The following is a 22297-nucleotide window of genomic DNA, read 5'->3' as shown; positions in this document are numbered from 1 at the left end:
GAAGGCTGTGGGTAGGTTATACGCAAATACCATGCCATTTTATATAAGGGGCTTGAGTATCTGCAGATGTTGGTAGCCACAGAGGTCTCAAAGTCCCAATGTCCTGTAGATACCAAGGGACGACTGTATTAATGTATTTAAATTGAACACAGTGTGTTCCCAGGTTAAGAACTTACACTCCTTAACACTATATTTCATAAATAAAATTGTCTGGACTAAACCTTTTCCTCTAAACCATTATACCAACATTCTAATCTCTTAAGGGTCTCTCTCTAGCTGGGCTGTGGGGAAGCTGTTCCTGGAGTTTTCCTGAAAATTTCCTTTTCTTTGGAAAAAAAAAAAATACCCACATTTTATAGAGATTGTCATTTGTGGCAGCAAGGTGTGAAAATTCCTTGACCTTCCCTGGCTTTCTAACCCAGCCACAAAACCTTTAAATACAACCAAAAGAGAAGGGGAGGGAAAAGAAAGAGGGGAGGGGAACCAGGTCTTCTGCTTGGGTAAAGTCTCCCTAGAGTGATGCAAGCTCTAAGATGCTTCCTCTTCATCTCCCTGGGTTGGACTGCTGAGCCAGGCAGATTTCCTTATTCTAGAATAAGTGATGGAGCTTCAGCCCTGAAATCATGGTTGGTTTTGTTTTTCTTATGAGGACACTAAAGTATTTGGAGATATTTGATGTAAGACAATTAAGAGCCTAGAACACCATTAGCTAGACAAAGGAGCAAAGCCCTTTCCTGGCAGAAACGTAGGCTGCAGAAAATGTTTATTGCCAGCTTTCTGCCTCTGTAATGAGATGTTTCGTGCAGCTTTGCCCTGCAGTTGGGACAGAGTGCACAGGAAGACCGATTAGGAGCAAATGACTGCAGTCTTTAGTGGAGGGGATGAATTGGAATTCTCTGACATAAACAGAAATGGAAGATGGATTATCATCTTTTGAAAGGAATTTTCATCATGGTATTACAATTTTCAAAGCAAAAATGTCAATAAAAAGGCTGTATACCAGCTTCAGAAAGTTTACATCTGTTTATGGAAAAAATTAAGTAATCAAGCTATCTCCTATGTCAAAAGTTTCCCTCAACTCATCCAATTATTCTCATAAAAACTACGCTATAGAAATAGTTTGGAGTAGCATATGTGAATTTTACGTAATGTTTATTTTAAAACCATTGAGAAGTCAAGAACCCTACCTACAGGTGCTTAACCATGTGTGATATAATAATACTAGAACCTCCCAAAGAAAAGGGAGGACTGAAGCCAAGCAAGACCCTGGGGGGGCCCTCCCGGGTAAAAAAGTCCCTCTGTGTCCCCCATTTCTTGCTTGTAGAAAAAAGGCTTTAGTCTCCTATGCCTTCCCTGAGTTCCAAAGAGCAGACTCAAGCATTTAATGATTAGAACAGTAGACTCACAGGACTCCTGTTTCCTCCTGAAGGGATGTAGATAACAGTCTGATGCATATCTTTGACTTGTTCTGCAAAAACTAAGACCCTCCCCCCCCAACTGGTGGAGGATGGTGACTACAAGCTGATCACATAGACCCCAGACTGGTTGGAACCAGAGGCTGATGATCGAGATTCCTGAAACATTGTTACCTCACCACCAGCCAATCAGAAGAAGGTCCACGAGCTGACCAGGCATCCACTGATGCTCTTCCCTAACACTGTCTTTAAACACTCTTTCCTAAAAAGCCATCAGGGAGTTCGGGTCTTTTGAGCGTGAGCTGTCCATTCTCCTTGCTTGGCACCCTACAAATAAACCCTCACTTTGCTGCAAACAGCCCTTGTCAGAGTTTGGCTTTCTGTGCCTCAGACCCAGGAGCTCTTGTGTAAGCAGATAGGATAGGGGGTCCCCGGAGAAAGAGAATCAGGCTTGGCTTTCTTGACATGAGAACCCATTTTGGCCTAAGCCATTTTGTGACCTAAGCCTGGCCACAATGCTTGCCCTTGCACAGGTCTCAGTAATCCATGATTTCAGGGGGACAAAGGAATGCAGGAACAGAGAAAAGGCAGTCAAACAAGAGTGTAGTGATGAAGCAGAGTCCTAGTTCCTCCTCAAGGGAGATACATAATAACATATCTTTGAGTTCTGCAGGAACTAAGGCCCACACCCAGGGGGAGGACAGAATGATGTTGGCCCTCTTGACTTGCACTCAACCACCAGACCAACTGGAACCTAAGACATGAAGATGTTGACCTTTTCTCAGCCTCAAGTGACTTCAATCAACTAAAGCTTGGACTCCTTCAACCTTTACCCCAATTCTATGCCGCAGTCTCCTCTGCTCAAGCCCCTTCATGAATGTGCACGTACCCTTAGCTTAAAACTCCCCCGATTTTGCTGTTGGGAAGACACTGCTTTGGGAAGGATCCCCCAGTGTTCTCCTTAATTGCTGCAAGCAATAATAAATCCTCGTAATAATAAACCCTTCCTTCTCCTGATCTTCGGCTTGGTTGTCTTGTGGCTTGACACCCACCAAGAGGAGAACCCAGTTTTCAGGTAACAATTAATCCTGTGATACGGCTTTCAGAAGCTAATGTGACTTAGACTATCCTTTAGTAGAAGGGTAATACCTAGAGGCAAGAGAGATAACCCTTGAGATTTTTTCTGTATTGGTCTAATCACATGGTGTGATTAGACCAAAACTCCCTCTTTCAGATAGAAGAATACACTCAGAGAGAGACAGAGAGAGAGAGAGAACACAACCACTGAGTCCCTATGAGTAAGGAGAAAACAGTGATATTTTGCCTTGAGAAGCAAAGAGCAACAAAGCCTTGAGAGTGTAAACCAGTATGGACATGCTCTTATGTAAAAGAAACTTTAGGTTTATTATTTACTAATGACTAAACCAAAAGAAGCAGAAAAGTTATTGGCTGAGGATATTTTAATTCAGCAGAAAAATTTTTAATAGGTAGAATGGGGTCTTCTAGTGGTAAAAACGACAAGACCATTACTATGCAATTCTAATTGCTAGCCAATTAATATTCCAATTACTAGACTATTTATTCAAGCATTAATTACAATGCAAATTGGTGTGTGTGGTACCAGGAGGATTCAAGCACTGGGTAGGAAACTGGGCTAAATAATAACAATAGGCATTATTTAATAAGAACATATTTTGTGTTACATCTTGTGGTGATAATACCTACTGTCATTGGTACCCCTCAGAAGAATTTCACAGTGGTATTGATCCCATCCCATAGATGAAAAAAGAAAAGGTCAAGAATGCTATGTGGCTTCCAGATTCCTGGGGAAAATATTGGCAGATGACAAAACCAGTGTTCCATCCAAATATTTATGCCTACAAAGTTTCTGTTTTACCCTGACACTCTGATGCTAATAAAATCTGACCTATGGACAGTATCTTTTCCACCAACTAAGCTGTTTTTTCCCCTTTATGCTATGCCTAAAATCCTGTCCATATTCTCTTAGATATGCCAAAGACCAGCCTTAATTCAACTTCAGAATGATGGTGGAAGCAGCCTCTGCTCACCACCTATCACCCTTCTTAGTCTGCTCTCAGCCTGGCCTTCTTGACCATCCACTTTGGTGGTTTGGCTTATCTGCTTCTAACCAATCATTTTGTTTTCAACTCAGGAATTGTTTTCTCCGTCCTTGTTAGTTCTGCTTCATTTGCTGTATGTTAACAGCCGTATCTGTTAATACGGCTTTAAAAAATGTTTCTCCTTGACTTTGGGACCATCTTTTGTGAAATGCTCCCTCTGGGAAGGGTCTTGCTTCCTGGACCAGCTCCTCTCTTGACTCACATCTTGAAGAATTGGAGACTGCAGAGAATACTATTTCTTTCTCTGTGTTTCTATTATTGAGAATTCAACCAGGCAACAAATTACAGAGTCTCCTGTACAGTGTTTCTATTTCTCTCATTTTTCCCTATCATCTCAATAAAAGTATAACTTCTTTAGAGAAAGGGTTATATCTGTAAACATATTTATTATTCAAAAATTGGGCTTACAATGGAACTTAAAAATGTTATTTTTTATCTCTTTTAATTAATTAACTTATTTATTTATTTATTTTTGGCTGCGTTGGGTCTTTGCTGCTGTGCGCGGGCTTTCTCTAGTTGCGGCGAGCGGGGGTTACTCTTCGTTGTGGCGCGCGGGCTTCTCATTGCAGTGGCTTCTCTTGTTGTGGATCACGGGCTCTAGGCGTGCGGGCTTCAGTAGTTGTGGCACGTGGGCTCAGTAGTTGTGGCTCGTGGGCTCTAGAGCGCAGCTTCGGTAGTTGTGGCGCACGGGCTTAGTTGCTCCACGGCATGTGGGATCTTCCCGGACCAGGGCTCGAACCTGTGTCCCATTGCATTGGCAGGCGGATTCTTAACCACTGTGCCACCAGGGAAGTCCCCAAAATGTTATTTTTTGACTTTTATTTATTTAATTGGGGCTTATATTTCATGCAAATAACCTCATAGGTATATTTTGTTGCTCTAAATTTATGGGAATACCATCAGCTGTTTTTCTCCTAATAAAATCCAATATAGATTTATATTTACATGACTGGCTATATGGAAGGAATTGACTAATTCCAGATTTTCTTCTAGCAAAGAACAGATTTATCTCTAAGTGGGAGAATCTTCTTTATTTGTCTTTTATTACCCCAAATCAGCAAACACACAGTAAAACTGAAAAAAGAACAAAACAAAAACCACCAAATATTTAAGGCTGGGAAAAATAAAAACAACAGACACAATTTATTGAGAATTTATTACGTGCTAGATTCTAATCACCCATGGCACGTATCTCTAAGGACTGGCTTTCTAGCACATCTATACAAACCTTTAGTCAGAACACGTTAGTTCAAGATGTTTTTAACACGATGAAAAATCTTCCCAACTTTTAGGAACTCTTCCGCTTACAGCCTTGTATCGTGTTTTCCCTACAGTTAAAAAAATACGTATCCAAACTGTACCCCTATTTTTCAGGGAATCTTGCCTTTTCTCTGGTCTATTTCGATACTTGCAAAAGCTCAAACAGTGCAGATGCACACACATATAGATACATAATGAACAGTAAAACTAAACACATTTTTTTGATTTTTACTGGCTTCTGTATTTTGCTCATAACCTAGGATTTATAGAAGTCATGGCAACCTTTCTGATATTTGGCTTCATTTTGGATACAAGGCATATTTACTGACGTTTAAGGAGACTGCCTCAGTCACTGGGTTGCATGCAGCCTGCAGCTCATGCAGGCTCAAAATGAACGTGGAAAGAAGCACTGTAGCAAGAGCCATCGCAAATCTACCCTTGACTTCAGATGGCCTACGTGCTCTCCAAGTAGAAATATTGCTGAGGGTTTGCCAAACACGCAAAGGCCGTGGATTTCACCATTTTGCAAGCAAAGGAAACAGCATTTGAACCTCCTCTGAAAACTTTTTTTTTCACATTAAGAGGCGCCACGCTAACAGAACGCGCCATAAATAATGTGTGCTAACATTTTCCAAAAAACTGGACATCAATTAATGCTAATTTATGAGGGAACTTCTTTGGAAGAGCATAGTCCAGACTTATAACTACTGAAAAGACTCATTAATATAAATGTTAAGGGAGTTTTCTTAAAAGGAGGAGGGACTAAAGTAAATGCGTATCATTACATTGAAAGCTCATAATTTACTGAAAATTCAGTGGAAAGCAAACTTTACACTGTATGTTTCCAAAGGTAATGTTTTAGCACAGTAATCAAGAAAATAAAATAAGAATGAGGATGTGATATTAAGAAACACATGCAATGAAAATCCAGCTTAAGGATACCTAACATTTAACGAATAGGTGCGACATGCCAGACATTGTACATACGCTACCTTGTTTATTTTTTCCAAAGATGACTGTGGGACAGATCATGTTATTTTTTTCCATTTTACAATTGAGAAGACTAAAAAAACAAGCAGTTTGTGTTACGTGCTAGAAGTCACCAAAATGACAACTGGTGAAACTCAGATTCAGATCCGCATCTTAAACTACATGCAGTACTTCATAATACTGCCTTTGACGATTGTCAGATAATTGTGTGGACAAATTTAAGTAGACTTGTGTAATGCTTTATCCTACAGGACCTTTAAAAATAAAATCAAATTACTTTTCCATAAGTTAAACTATATATTCCTACACACACATTAATTTGTGTGTACTAACTTGACCAATTTTAAGTTTGAGGCAATGACTTATTTCTACTTTTAGATCTTAACCATGGTGACAAAATAATTAGCAGTCCCTACCTTTTTCTGAATTTCTCTCTAACATTTTGAGTGAGCCAGGTAATATTCATGAGTTGGCTGGAAAATGGAATTTCTACTCTTGAGGTAGTTGATTATCTTAGGTCATGTCTTTGCTGAAATGAAAGTGGAAAAAGTCATCTTTATTTGGTTTCTTTAGGAAGTGTGTGTGTGTGTGTGTGTGTGTGTGTGTGCGCACCTGTAGGTATACTTTGGTAGAGGAAAGATGGGGGATAGGGGAGAATGAGGGAAAGCCAGAAGAATATTTTACCCAGAGTCTTGAGATTGGTTATCTATTGCTAATAATAAATGTTTTCTGTTAGATCTCCAGGAGATCTCTTTGCCTTTAATTCATGTTTCCTCTCCAACTTGCCACAGATTCTGTAATTGGGAAAAGATCCTAGTGGGATATCAAAGCTCATCATCTCAGTAGCCAGGAAAATGTATGGATCCTTCTAGAACAGTCATTCTCAAACTTGATCATGCCTCAGAATCATCGGGAAGGCTTGTTAAAGCACGGACTAGTGGGTTCTCCAATTTCCTTTCAGTAGGTCTGGAGTAGGACCTGTGAGTTTGCATTTCTGACAAGTTTCTAAGAGATGCTCCTGGTGATGCTCTAGGGACCCCACTTTGAGAACCACTGCAGCAGAGGGGACAGTAGTAATGAAATATATGTAGGCCCATGAGGTATGCTGGTAATGACAGTTCATGTTCAAAAAATAAACGATGTTGTCTGTTGTACCATCAATGAATAAAACATATATTAAGTAGTTTCTAAATGATCTATAAATAATTGTTACATCCAGGTCTCAAACTAAAAGATTAATATTGAATAATGATTTTAAAACAATTGTTGAATAACTTCAGACTTTCTAAATCTTTCTGTAGCTACCAGCCACCTAATCAGGCACTCAGTGTAACTTGGAGTTAAAAAATGAGAAAAGAATTAACCCTTAGGGCTATTCATTCCTGAATTTTCCATAGGAATTGAGAAGCTTCCAATTTGTTTAAATTGAAACAGGGAATCTCATTAAAAACCTACCTCACTCGGCATACAAAATTAAAGGAGTTACATTTGAATGATTAAATATTTACAGCTTATCAGTGAGAAAATACTGATGTGATTCTAGGGTAAGCAAAGAGCGTTCACCAAGGAGGTGGAAGGAGAAAACAGAGAGGAAACGGAGCAAAAGGCGTCATTTCAAATTGTGACAGAGGAAATCTTGTCTAGGTTTTCTCGGTAACTCACTTTTAGAAAAACCTTTCTTCATGAGTTTCTTTAGAGATAGACCGTTGTTGGCAAAATTAAGTCTAAAATACCTCCAAAGTTTACCTAACAGTGGTTTCTAAAAAGAAACACCATATCCTCCGAGTTCCTGATTCTAAGGGAAACATTTGTGCATCAGTCATGTAAAGTCCTGTATAACTAAAGAAGAGAGTATGAGTTTAACATGCAAAATGCAGTGCATGTTTCACTGTGTGAAATGTTTCAATTATTTCTATAACATTTAACATGTTCTAGATATAGTGCATTAAGCACACAGCCAAGAAACGTTCCAAGCCTATGCTGTTTTTCATTTGGTTGTATTCTAAGTGTATGAAACACGTTAGGAATATATTTCATATTCTGCATTTGTAAAATATCAAATTTATATCAGCAGAAACCACAAAGGCAGCCCAGGAGCTGCCCCCAGAGCAAGGCCATTTTGCAATCACACTTTTAACACCACATTATCATTTTAAAGAACAAATCCCCTGGTTGAAATGAAGAAAATGATTTTCACAACTTATGGCAATTTTCTTTATGTATTTATTACACAGGGTTCAAAACATATACTCAACAAGAGTTTGTCTCAAGTTTCTACTTTGTGTAATATGTACCATGCTGAAAGTACATATTACAAATAAAATGAATTCAACTTGGTTATCTTATTTCATTTTATAGCAGAGATATATTTTTGTGAGATTCTTGAAGTTTATTCCAAGATATCTACATGCTATGATTCTTCATATTATTCTATGCTAAAAAGCTATCAAGGAAGAAAATTATTCTTCTCATGAGCTAAATAAATGTTTTTGCAAACATCATTCTTCAGTCCCAGATGAAATATTGAGAAAATATTTTCTGAGAAATCTATTTATGCTACAGAATTTACCTTGTATACCTAAATATGAAGCCTTTCCTCCCACATCTTATTATATAAATATAGGTGACATTATACCAACAATTATATTTCATTAGAGTTATAGATGACATGGATTTGGGTTACCCCAGCATAATTTGTCTTATTTTGGTTTGTTTTTTTTTTTTTAATTTTTATTTACTTGTTGCGGAGCACAAGCTCCAGACGCGCAGGCTCAGTAGTTGTGGCTCACGGGCTTAGTTGCTCCGCGGCATGTGGGATCTTCCCAGACCAGGGCTCGAACCCGTGTCCCCTGCATTGGCAGGTAGATTCTCAACCACTGCGCTACCAGGGAAGCCCACTTTGTCTTATTTTGAATTCTTCTCTAATAACAAGTACTTTTAAGTAAGAGGAACTGGGTTCCACTATCATATGGTCACATTTATAAATCCTTCATTATGTATTCACTTCCTTGACCTGACAAATATGGTCAGTTTAGAGTTCATTTCAGATGAGTTGATTTCAAAATAGTACCTAAAATATCAATCTAAACTCATACTATCCTGGTCTGTGTACAACTATCTGTAGGCATGAATCTCACCTTGGGGTTAAGCCACAAAAAAGAAACTGTTTGATGAATGTGTCTCTGTGGTTCCTAAACAGAGCAAGTAAGCTCCTTAACTTCCGTTGCTCAGTTTTCTCACATGGCAAATAGGGATGGTCGTAACACCTACCTCATCGTTTTGTGTGAGGATTTAATGAATTACTATTTGTAGTGTGCTGAAAATAACATATACCTCATGGCAACCCCTACATAGGTGATCGCTGATATCATCACTCACTGATGTTTCCTCTGTGCCTGCCTAAAAGGAATATGTAGCTAATAAACGAAAAGTGAATTAATAAATAAAATAACAAGGCCTCTCCTTCAAGTCCATCATAGCCTTTCGTTTGGACCTCTCTAATAAGATATACTGTATTCTGTATCATATTAAAATATTTATTCTCACCTATGTTTCCCCTACGTTACTTGAGGGCAGCGAGTATGTCTTATTGTATTTGTATCCCTGCAGTGACAAGGACTATGCCTGAAACACAGGATGTGTCTATTCCTAGCATGTGTGGAATGAATTACTAACTAGAGCAGAGCCCAAAGAAATGTGAGATACTTCGCCTATCAATCACTGATTTTTAAATATTAATTTGTTACATATTTCTAGAGTAACTAGTCTGTGGATGACATTTTGCTGAATGTAATACAAAAATGCATCATAATCCCTTACTTCAAGAAAATTGTAAATTAATAGGGAAGGCAAAATAACCCAAAATACTTATACGTGGGTAACATCTGACTCACAAAAGAGTATTATATGAAAGGCGAGGAGATTCCAGTGGAAGAAGACATCACTCCCAGCATCATGCAGAGCCAAAAAGGCATCACGAAACTGTACAGTTAGCTCCCTGCTGTGTCACCTTTCAGCAAACAACATGCGTGACAATATTTTCCCCACCGGATTGGTTAAATTGATATGTATTTTGATTTATCATGAATTAGACTTGTGGCCATTTCTACCCAGACCCACTAAATGACCTGTGAATTCAATCAAACTGGTGGAGTGAATTAGACAAAATTCACGGGCTTTTGTGGGATTCTTGTAGGTATGGCTTGGTTACTAATATCTGTTTGTTGGCTTTTTGGCTATGTAATAGGAAGTCAAGAAATTAGTGAAACTGTTTAACCTCATCAGCACATTAGCATTTTATAAAGTGTTCCCAACTAGCAGTAAGCAGGGCTCTGTGTTCCACGGCAAACACTAACCACAGGGAAAGCATGTTTGATGAACAACCAGGAGCAAATATCACCGAATGCTACGTCTCCCACGAACAACGGCTTGATCGTTTTAAGCGTCCTGATCTGTTAAAAAAAGCTAATCAGGTAGGCTTGTGTAGACTCAGCATTGGCTACCAGAACCTACTTTGGGGGGTGTGTGTGTGTGTGTGTGTGTGTGTGTGTGTGTGTGTGTGTGTGTGTTTCCATTATACTTCTCCACTTCTTTTTACTTGGTAGAAATGGGCTGACCCAACTGTGAATGTACCTGGCAAGACGTGTTATAGTTCACAAATTTCTAATCAGAGTGGAGGATCCAGAGCCTCCTGCCAGCTCGGGCCTGAGGCATCCTGCAATTAACATTGTCAAGTGTTCGCTGCCTGTAAACAGTTACCTCACATTACCTCAGAGCATGGGGCCGTGTTTGCACAGGACAGCCAGCCGCCGCAGTATGGCTTAGCTAAAATTCTGACTTCTGGAAGTCATTTTCTACCACGTGCACATTTCAGTAAATCTGCAAAATAACTTAACCAAAGAGACCCAGGGTGATTTTTCTTCTTTCATTTTTCTCCCCACCCCCGCCCAACTAAGCTGTAAAACTAAGTCCCCTTTATCACAAAAGTCTCCACTATATAATCCAATTGACTTTCAGAGTTTGCTTTCACATATTTCTGTCTCTTCCTATGTCACTAAATCGTATCAGCTGCTCTGGATTTGGGTTTGATGGTGATTGTTGAGGTGGGGGAGACAGTGGCTGCATTTGTTGGCTACTTTTTCACTAAATGTAGGGATCAGGGAGTACAGTTGTTGGCATTAGTGGACTTTACTAGATATATAGGTTATTTCGTTAGTTTTTTTTTTTTTTTAATTCGGTCTTTAGTCAGTTTTCCTAAGATAAAAATCTTCAGATCTAGACTTTATTGTACTTTTTGTTTCATACTACATTATATATAAAAATATATCATGTATACCATTATACCCATATATATGTATAACCATACGTAACATATTTATATATAAATTAAATATATACATAACTATAATGTCCATTATATATAGTAAAAATGTATATAATACATTATTCTAATAATGAAATTACTGAGTAGGTATGTTAAAATGGAAACAGTATTGTTTAAACTACATAGTATGTGTGTTAATGTTTTATGATGACTGTAAATCTTCTAAAGTCAGTAAGTATCTTACATATGTGTGTGTGTGTGTGTGTGTGTCTGTGCCACTTTTAATAGAGCCGACACATGAAATAATATGGCCAACCCGGAGTCTTACATGGAATTACAATTAAGTCTTTAAGAAGAGCTTTGATTTCACTTTCCCCAAATGACCCTTCTTTCAAACAGCTTTCTTTGGTTGTATACAGTATAAACTGGATGTACTAGGAGAAATCTTAAGGAACCTAGATTTTGATCCTAACCATATGGCTAATTAGCTGTGTGACTGGCTAAGTCATTGAATCTTTCTGGGTCTATCTTTCAGTCAAATGGAGAATACCATAGTTGTCTTACTTCTTCACAATTTTTTTTTGGCCAAATAAATAAAATAATGTATGTGCTATATTTTGAAAATGTCAGTAGTATTAAACTGAAAGAGATACTGCTAACATTACTGTAATTATAATTTAGTGATCGTTACCGTTTTCCTTTCTCTGTTCCTCTTCTTGGTTTCCCTTTACTCTTTTCACATCTTTATTAACATATCTCTAACTATTCATATTCTTGCTCTAAGCTAGAGGTTGGTAAATTTTTCTGTGATAAGCTAGATAGTAAGTATTTGAGCTTTGAGAGCCATAGTCTCTGTTGCAAGTGCTTAACTCTGCCATCACAGCATGAAAGCAGCCAGAGATAATAGTAAAAAACAGGTGTGGCTGTGTTCCTATAAAACTGTACTTGTGGACACTGAAATTTTAGTATCATGTACACTTCACGTGTAATGAAATAGTCTTCTTCTTTCAATGTCTTTTCAATCATTTAAAAACATGGAGGAGACCATTCTTAGCTTTTGGTCTTGCAGAAACAGATTACAGGAGGCAGATTTCTCCTGAGCCGGTTCACTGGCTCCTGTTCTAAGTAGACACCTAACTTCGTCCCCATTCCCTAGGTGAGAAGGTTGGTTTTTGGCGTAGAGAAAGAGTACTAGTGGCTGGAGCTATATTAGGAGAGAGGGCATCTCAATCTCACATTTCACCCGTAATTTGAATTCCAGGGAGAAAAACTGAATCAATGTCTTGAAAACATAATCAATAATGTATATTTCTTTCGAATCCTCACCTTCAGACAGTAAGAGTGCGAATTGCTATTTTCCACTCCTTTACGCTCAGCTCGGTGTAACAGCCAACTCTTGTACTACTGATGCTATAATGGTTTAGAGTGAAAAGGTAAGCTAGAAGCCACTAAAATCCTCTCTCTCATTTCATACATAAGGAAGCTGCTGTTCCCCTGAAGCAGAATAATTTGCTCAAAATTAGTGCAGAGCCAAACTAGAACTCATAAGACCGAAGAAGGGTCTCTCTCTTCACTATACAATTATAGTTTTACTATCATTGTCAAGGTTTACTATAATTGTTCCTGAAAGTTCATCCAGAACAAAAACAGAACCAAAGAAACAGACTCTTGGACGCTTCAGTACTTCTAGGTTAAGATGATGACCCCGTTGTTATTTCTCCCTCCTTTCAGAAATACATGGCAACGAGAGAGATGCGAATAAATGCCAGTGGTAGGCTGAGTATCCCCTGCTTTCAGGTAAAGTTTTAGGGCAAGCCGTTGTTGACTGGCGGCTGGATTTGACTGCTCTTCCTGTTTACATCACGTGTATTGTCCATCTTTAGGTGATTATCCCCAGAAAATTTGCTCCAGTAGACATGGCAACATGGGAGTTTCTTTTCGGATTTGGCCAGGGGGATCCATCCACAGCAGACTTTCCAGTCAAACCTGGGGCCAGGTCCCTCCAAAGAGTTCACAGCTTCGCCGTCACCTGGGGCCACATTTAAAATCCCGCCGTCTTTCTTTCTCATGCAAACAGACACCAGAATGGAAAGGTGGTGCATATATTATCCACATCTGTCTGCTACACATCCTGCTCAGTTTCATGCTTTTAGGACAAATTCCAGGCAGAGGGCCACTGGGAGAGGCTCCATTTCTCAGTACCCCATGCCCAACTCTGTCAGTTAGGCGGCAGAATAATTTCTTTCATAAGGTCTGTCCTAGCCAAAGAAAACATACCCATGCCCTGTGGCAGGGGGTCTCTGAAGGGAAAGGACTGTGTTCTGAATTACACTCCAAGGGGAGCTGACCCTAGATCAGATGCCTTAAGACCTGGAAAGCAGTGAGACAGGAATATATCAAAGATGGACTTTATCATTTGGTATGGTTAGAAAATCAATTTTCTATATATGTAACCGCGGCATGGATAAAATCCACCTCTCTCATACTTCAGCTCTCTTTTCCCCATGGTCTAAATTAGAAGGACTGCATTCGTATTTGGGTATCAACACTAAAGAAACAAGCATCTCAGAGTTGGAGCCAATCACTGAAAAGGATGGAAAAACAAGCCTCCTTTAGAAAAGAAATGGAAAGATGTCATTTATATGCACAGATTAAATTAGCAAAAAATATAGGCTCATGCAAGGTCCCTGCTGTGCTTCCTTATGCGTCTAATGGAAAAACTGTTCCTGATCCAGGGTTTTATTATTATTGTTATTATTTGAAATGCCACCTTAGGAAAAAAACTTTCCATTTGATACCCACCTTACTAGGAGAGGCTCAGTACAAAAATAAATAGTTGAAAATGTGCTGTGACTGAAATAGTGTTAGCCAAATTAATGCTAAATTTCCATCTGGACTTCAGCATGCTACCACCCAGAAATATTTTCTGGATCTCATTTCTATCTAGCTTTTTTTCCTTCTTTTTTCTTTATTTCTTTTTTTCTTAAGATTCTCTCCTTTCGGCTATCTTCTGCTGTAGAAGGGTTGGAGGATTGTTATAAGGCAAATTGCTTCTGCTGTAGCATCATTAGGCAGACCTCCCATCTCTAGGAGGCAGAGATATTATCATGTAATCCCACCTGAAGGGCACACCTCTAAAGGTGGTCTTTCCCCCCAGGTGGCTGCTATACATTTTAGCAGATTCATCCTTGGCTGGGACATAAGGAAGCAGTGCTTCGGACGTCAGGGCACATTTCTCTTTGCATCTTCTAATCATGCTTTACACATTGTCTTGATTCTAATTTTAATGAATAAACAAATAATAATCTCAGAGAGCTGAACTAACTTGTCTATGATTGCACTACTGAGAAATGGTGAAGTGGTATGAGATCCCAAGACTGGCTGATCCCAAACACTAGGTGCTAAGCACCAAATACCGCCTCAAATGGAAAGTCTGGACCAAACAGGTAGCGAAACTGTAGAACATTTTCATATTTTAAAATATTCTTATTTTTGACAGTTCCCCAAAGCCTTGGTACATTGAACAATTCACGTCAATCCCAAGCTTCTTTGGAATGAATTAAATTCTTACTCTTTCCGGGGCTGGGGATAAAAACAGAGGAGAAATCCCAAAGTCTAGGCCCTCTTCCAAGTTTCATTACTAACTCACTCTATGACCTTGTACAAGTCATACAACTATCTGGGTCTCTAGTTCTTTATTAAAAAAAAAAAAAAAAAAAAAAAGAACGCAAGTAATAATAGCTGTCCTGCCAACTTCTTGGTTATATTGAAGCCGATTCTTGAATAGTTGCAAATAACCTTTGGAAGCATCAAAAATGCTCTATAATCACAGCACTTCTTTCTGCCAGGAAGCTCAGCACAAATTATTTTATAGCTTAAAAAAACTGTCATCTGAAAATTCAAACTAAAATTCATGGCTTCCCTGGTGGCGCAGTGGTGGAGAGTCCGCCTGCCGATGCAGGAGACGCGGGTTCGTGCCCCGGTCCGGGAAGATCCCACGTGCCGCGGAGCGGCTGGGCCCGTAAGCCGTGGCCGCTGAGCCTGCGCGTCCGGAGCCTGTGCTCCGCAACGGGAGAGGCCACAACAGTAAGAGGCCCGTGTACCAAAAAAAAAAAAAAAAAAAAAAAAACCTAAAACTAAAAAAACTAAAAAAAACTAAAATTCATTGGTCCTCTCTTCTGTGCTAGGCACCATGCTAGGCACGTGATAAATATCGTCTTGAACCCTCATAAAATCCTTGGAAGTTATGTAGTTTTATTCTAAGTTTATCAAAGGAATAAGCTAATCTCAGAGAGCTGAACTAACTTGTCTATGATTGCACTACTGAGAAATGGTGAAGTGGTATGAGATCCCAAGACTGGCTGATCCCAAACACTAGGTGCTAAGCACCCACTACACAGTATATGAACATATTGTTGGAACAAAAACTTCTTGTTTCAGTTCATTTTAGGGTAGTTTGAGAGTTTCATACAAGCTCGTAAGATGGAGGAGGCTCTATCTCTGTTAGACTTGAAGTAATGCGTAGTATTACTGGTACGCATAGTATCTGGAACTGGGGGTCTCAGGACCTGACCACTGTGGTCCTTAGCTACGTAGTCTAGAACGAGTGCTTATAGGGGGTGTGTGTGTGTGTGTGTGTGTGTGTGTGTGTTGTTGGTAAATAAAGTGCTAAAAGTATATTTATCTTCTCTACTTACAACTTTTTAAATTTATTGGTGATAGCTACAGCGACTGTCTTTCTTCTTACCAAATGTTAGGTTTTACACTAGGTGCTGGGGAGGGAACCAAACTTGGCCTCTCTTCTCACAGCTTTGAGAGTCCAGGTGATGGACAGGTGATAGGAGGGTTTTTGGTTATTCAGAAGACAGATTGTAGCATAGTCTGGGATAATAATGAGGGATTTGGGAAGAAGTGGATACCTGTAAGAGCTATTTAGAAGGCAAAAACCAATAAGTATTGCTTATGGATTCAATATGGTGGGGAAGGCACAAGGGAAGGGAGAGGGGTGTCCAAGATGACTGCCAAATTTTAAGGCTTGTAACTCAGAAGGAGGCCTCCAGAGTATGGTGGCAATTCCTCTGTCATCGGAGAGTAGTGAGGATCATGGTAATGAAATGGGGAGGTTTATGCAAAACTGGTGACATATATGGGAATTCCATATAGGCATTCAATTAAGTGCTAGCTCACTTCTCCCATAGACTGTTTATCATCAAGCAACCAACCAACCAACCAACCAACCAACCAAGCTTCCTATTTACCCCAGAATAAAAATCACACTTGCATGTGCTTATTGGAAACTGTTCCCCCCCTTCTACAACACCCTGCCCTCCGTGCTACATTAGCAGGAGCAGAAATAGCTGAGTTGAGCTTCATTCTCTGGCCCTTCCCATTGGGTTAAGGTTCAGATAAAGGTGCTAATGAGCAGAGAAATGGCCAGGAAGCAACAGAAGAAAGAAGGAAAAGAAAAGAAGAAATCAAATGCTCTAGGTCTCACTGCTTGTTTAGGATTTACATTTTGCTTATATTCATAAGGATTTAAAATAAAATTTTTAAAAAGAAGCTTGACAAAAATAAATAAAAATTGATAAAAGAAGGTTGCTATTATGGTGCAGAGTATAACGGATTCTTACCAAAGCTATCAACTTCTCTTCTAGCCTGTCCCCTGCAATATCAGTTTTTACTAATATTACCTCGCTTGTGTTTATTATTAGACACAGATCTTAGTGAGTGATGGCTAGAACCGCGGCAGATTTCTGGAAGAGGATATCATTTTAAGGATGTAAGATTTCATCAGAAAATATACTATAAAGCTCTTGACTTCCAGAAGTAAGACAGGACAACGGAGGAGAAATTCCTAGCTCCGGCCATAAACAATGAAGTGCTACAACTGAGTCGAATACATGGACTAAATAAATGGTAACTAAAGGGGTGAATTAAATCAGTTAGCTCTGAAAATCTGTTAACTTCTAACGAGACTTCCTCTCAATGAAAAATAATAGAACATCAAACTAAAATAGATTTCATCAATTTGAATTCCAGTGATGAAAACATTAGTCATAGGTTAAGATATAAGTATCTGGAATAAATGAATGATACTAAAGGAAGATTCAAAATGAACAAACTTGAATTTAAGGTTCAGAGAAATTGTCTACCAATCCTATTCTTTTCCACCCTTCACTATCTTATTTTTTATTTTATTTTTATTTTATTTATTATTATTAACTTATTTTATATCTTTAGTTACCAGCTTTAGTTTCTATCTTTATTCTTTCATTAGTTCTCTTACGTGAAAAAGCAAAGGTTAATAATTCAAAATTAAATCTGAATTATTTCTCCTTTGAACCAGTTTTTACCTTTTGACGCACATTAGTGAGGCATTGCTGTTTAGGGAGGACTACCTATTTTACATTTCCAGGGTGGTTCAAGAGTAATTTAGATGACTGATCGAGTTGAGAAAGAAATATGATTTTTCTTTACAGAATTTAAGTTAAATAAGAAAGCTCCTTTTCAGGTAGGATGTGAACATGGTGCTTTCAGGTACTCATGCTGAAAGAGGCTATAAATGTCCCAGTGAAGAGGCTGCTTCTCACTCAGCCTGGTGGGTCTACCAGAGCCACAGGGTGGGGATGTGAGTCTGCAGATAAGCCCCTATGGCCTGAACACCCAGGAAGACACATTCAATGGTCTGGTCTACTAGATCCTGAGACCACAAAGCTAGGGAGTTAGGCAAAAGGCCCTTTAGCAAGTTTAAATTGATGGAGGAGCTGTGTCTGTGTGTGCTACCTCTTCACACATTCCTCAGGTTACAAGCTGACGCAAAACTAACATTTATGTTCCTCTAAAGAGGTCTTATTATCACTAGCTTGGTATCAGTCAACTGACAGAAAAGCGAAATTCACCTTCTGAATTACCTAGCAGCTATTTTTCAACACTTAATCTTTTGCATTTCCTTTGGCCTCAATGAAATGAGCAAAAACTGAATCGTTCAACTAGCTGGCTTCTGTATCAATACATCTACTGCTCAGGAAATAGAAGTAAAAGATATAAAATAATTAAAAGGCCAATGTTACTGTCTTCCTTAGTAATGATGACTAAGCACTATTGCAAAACCCGGGTCAAGCAGGTGAACGTTTCTATTATTCACACTGCTTTGCAGTTTTCAAAGCGCATTAGTACATATTCAAGATCTTTTTCTGCAAGTAAACTAGTGCTGCTTAGGGGAAAAAAATATATAAGATTGTTATAAGGTTTTAGAAGCTTCATTATACATTCAATGGCAATACAGTAAATCCCCTACATATGAACCTTCAAGTTTCAAACTTTTAAAATGCGAACATGCGTTCGCATGTCCAATCACATAAGTTAGTTCACGTGTCTGGCGTACATTGTCACGTGCGTGCATCCTCTACAAGTGGTTGGGCTTTTGTGTACTTTACTGTACAGTACTGTATAGAGTACAGTAGTACAGTATCTTTATTTCAAGCCCAGGATGTCCAGAAGCAAGCGTAAAAGCAGTGGTGATGTAGCTGGTACTTTTCAAGGTACTGAACTGTAAGATTAAAAATGTTTTCTTTATTTTTTGTGTTTGTTTGGTTTTTATGTATTATTTGTGTGAAAAGTATTATAAACCTATTACAGTACAGTACTATATAGCCAATTGTGTTAGTTGGGTACCTAGGCTAACTTTGTTGGACTTAACGAACGTGCTCTCGGAACCGAATTCGTTTGTGTGTAGGGGACTTACTGTATAGCACCTGACAATTTTATGTGATTTTTGCTTCTTCGTGGTTCTGAGTGAGGGTATTGGCTCCCTCTTAAAATTCAACACTGGCACAAAGCCATGAGGGTTACTTCCATAGACACTGCCAGCCTAGCTCTGAATATGTTTACACTAAGGCTTCTATCAAAGAAAATTTTTGAGATATCTCTCCATGTCATACCTTCTCTGGACCAAAGGGATAAGAGAAAAGGTTTTAATGGTAAATTGGAACATATCCATGATTGGAAGGAGAATTCTGTATTTAATGATGAAAGACTACATTCTTTACACACACACACACACACACACACACACACATATAAATACACACACAATTTGCCCTGATAACAAGCCTAGTATCAACATGGGTACAGTACAGTGGCATCACTTATTTTTGAAGTTGTTAACAATAAGAAAATAGTTAATTATTCATCGTTGAATAACCCTAAAATAATTGTCTTTCTCTTTGTCTAAATAGCTATGTTCCTCATAGTTTCTCTCGAGTACATTTTTAATCTTTTCTTTCACTGTCCTTCTCCTTTGAGTTCTTTTCAAGTTGTTCATAAAGCCCTCCACTTTCTCATGAAGACTGAATGACGCACACACATTCCTACCTTGCTTTTGACACTGGGGGAAAATAATTGAAATGCACAGTGGATATGCAGTTATTTAAGTGTTGATTGTGTCCACATATCAGCATTTTGAAATAATGTAATCATTTCAGATCCTTGACAGTGTGTTAAAGTTTAGACATATTCAAATATTCAAATGACCAGTTATCATGTTAATTTTTTACCTGTCCTTTTGGTACCATATAGGTAAGCCTCTACCCCAAGTATAATGAATCCTAAAGCCTCTTTATAGCAGAAATGCACTGATTTGTGATAACTCAAGAATGATACAAATGATTCTTGGACGTCAGAGAAGTCATTAAAACGTTTTAAGACTTAGCTCATAAGGAAATCAAAATCTAAAATCAGCAAAATTTAGAGTAAAATCCAAGAAGTAAGAACTCCCACACTGTTATTCCAGCAATAACTATCCCATGATAAAAAGTAAACACAAATTTAAAAATCTATTTTATGGCTATTATTTATGTAATGTTGGCTTTGGGTGATATTTTTCAGCATGTAGTTTATTTGTAACTTAGTCCAAATAAGTAGAAATGTTGAAGGAAGAAATGAATTTCTTTAATTATACAATTTAAACACAAAATGTCACGAGTCATGCTCTTATATACTCTTTTACTGATTCCATGAAACCTGAAAATGAAATGAAAATAGTTGATTTATGGGTAGATTCTATCTTTAAGGGCAGGAAAAATAAAAAGGAAGCTATTAACCTTTTGGTTTTCCCTTTGAGTGTCTTCTAGTTACTTTCCCATAGCAAAACATCACAATTCCTATTCCATCAGCGATGTTCTTGCTTTAATGCTTTATTCTATGTTGCTTTTCTCTACAAAGGCAACTTCCATTCGCACACTGTAACAGGTCACTTTTGGAAGAGATTGAGGGTAGAAGATGTTTTTAATTGGAAGGGGGAAAAGTGGTTTCAATTTAATGAATAAGCTTTCCCCTTCTCATAATTGACAGTCAAAATGAGTGTGGTTTTAGCCACACACTTGTCTTCTCCCCTTTCCTTCACACCTGTCAGGGAGCAGGTAAAGGTGTGAGAAATGTGAGTCCAGACCAGTCATGCAGTCTTAAAAAATGGTACGGTAACAGCTGTCAAACAGTGTTGTGATTGTAAGAGAGAAAAATAGGACTGCTTTAGTTTTTTGTGTTTTTTTTTTTTGCGGTACGCGGGCCTCTCACTGCTGTGGCCTCTCCCGTTGCGGAGCACAGGCTCCGGACGCGCAGGATCAGCGGCCACGGCTCACGGGCCCATCCGCTCCGCGGCACGTGGGATCTTCCCGGACCGGGGCACGAACCCATGTCCCCTGCATCGGCAGGCGGACTCTCAACCACTGCGCCACCAGGAAAGCCCAGGACTGCTTTAATTTTAATGTTTGAGCATTGGCAATATATTTGGTTGTCGTGTACCTCTCTTGTCCATATTTTCTTTGTAGTATTTAATTCTGTGAAGAAGACAGTACATTCCCACTTTAGGTTTTAAGAGCCATTAGTGTGTTTATGCATAATGCTTGTGGCAAAAAAAAGGCCATAGTTCACAGTGTCTAGTTAGTTTAGTTTCACGATCTAAATATCAAACCTTGTCATTAATACAATCCAACACGACCAAAAACTATGCTGGCCTTTCCAAAAAAATATTTATTGGGGGATAATCTTTAAAATGATTTACAAAGTAATTTATACAAATTTATTAAACTGTTTAGAATGTGACCCAATTTTTATTTTATTATTTTATTTTGGAGGATGGACCATATAGTGAAAAATAATCCCATGTGACAATTATTTTCCTACAATAACCTAAAAAGCTTTAGAGGCAAGTGGTATATTCTCTCAAATCTAATTCTGATGGCAAATTTATGTATTTTTGTGAGAGTGTAGAAAAAAATAAACAGATGTTGCACCATGTAGAGATCCTCCTTCCCTAGTAGTCCGTGAATTTTCTTTTGAGCTATAGTCGTTTATTTGTGTCTGTTAGGGCAGGCAGTTTAGGAATTGTGTGAAGCCCTGTGTATCCAGGAAAAGGCCACAGTGCATACACGTATACATTTATAGCAACAGCGATATGGTGTGTAACTTTCACATTTTGTTAACTGTTTACAGATGTCTGTTGAACCGAATCGTCATGTGCAGAGTAATTTTCACCCTTTGTCCTATTTTTCAAGCACAATGTATAATGTTAAGAATCAAGGGGAGCTAATTGGAGGGAACAGCTGGTGCAGAAGCACGGATGTGAGAGAGGACTTAGCTTGTCTGAGTGGATTTGCGTGTCAAAGAAGGGATCTCCAAAGTGGAGAGCAGCGGTGAGAGCTCACTCCATGGGAGGCCGGGGAGAAAACAGAAGATGAACTCACGCTCCACTTGTTAGAATAAATGAATGTTCGTTAATATTTAATATATGGCTGAATACAAATGTCTTCCCATGTCACGTGCCATTGCTGGTTATAATATATAGATCATCGTGAGTGTACAGCAGACAGTCACAGGTCCTGTGCAGTCCAAAATGCGTCCTAAGGCAAAAGTGGGGCTTCCACAGTGCAAAAGTGTTATCCACTTTCTGTCTTGAGGACACAACAATTAACAAAGTGGATCAGTCCCTGGATCATGGAGGTTATGTTCTGGGGGTAGACAAATAAAAATATACTTACATACATGTGCGGACGTCAGTTGGGCAGTGACTACGTGCAAGAGTGCTGTAAGTGGGAAGTTGTGTACCATCAGTAGAGCCCTGGGTTTCCCTGGTGGCGCAGTGGTTGAGAGTCTGCCTGCCGATGCAGGGG

This window comes from Physeter macrocephalus, chromosome 14, assembly GCF_002837175.3.
Source record: "Physeter macrocephalus isolate SW-GA chromosome 14, ASM283717v5, whole genome shotgun sequence".
In the NCBI taxonomy this organism is placed as follows: domain Eukaryota; kingdom Metazoa; phylum Chordata; class Mammalia; order Artiodactyla; family Physeteridae; genus Physeter; species Physeter macrocephalus.
Note: the sequence above shows the minus strand (reverse complement) of the source record.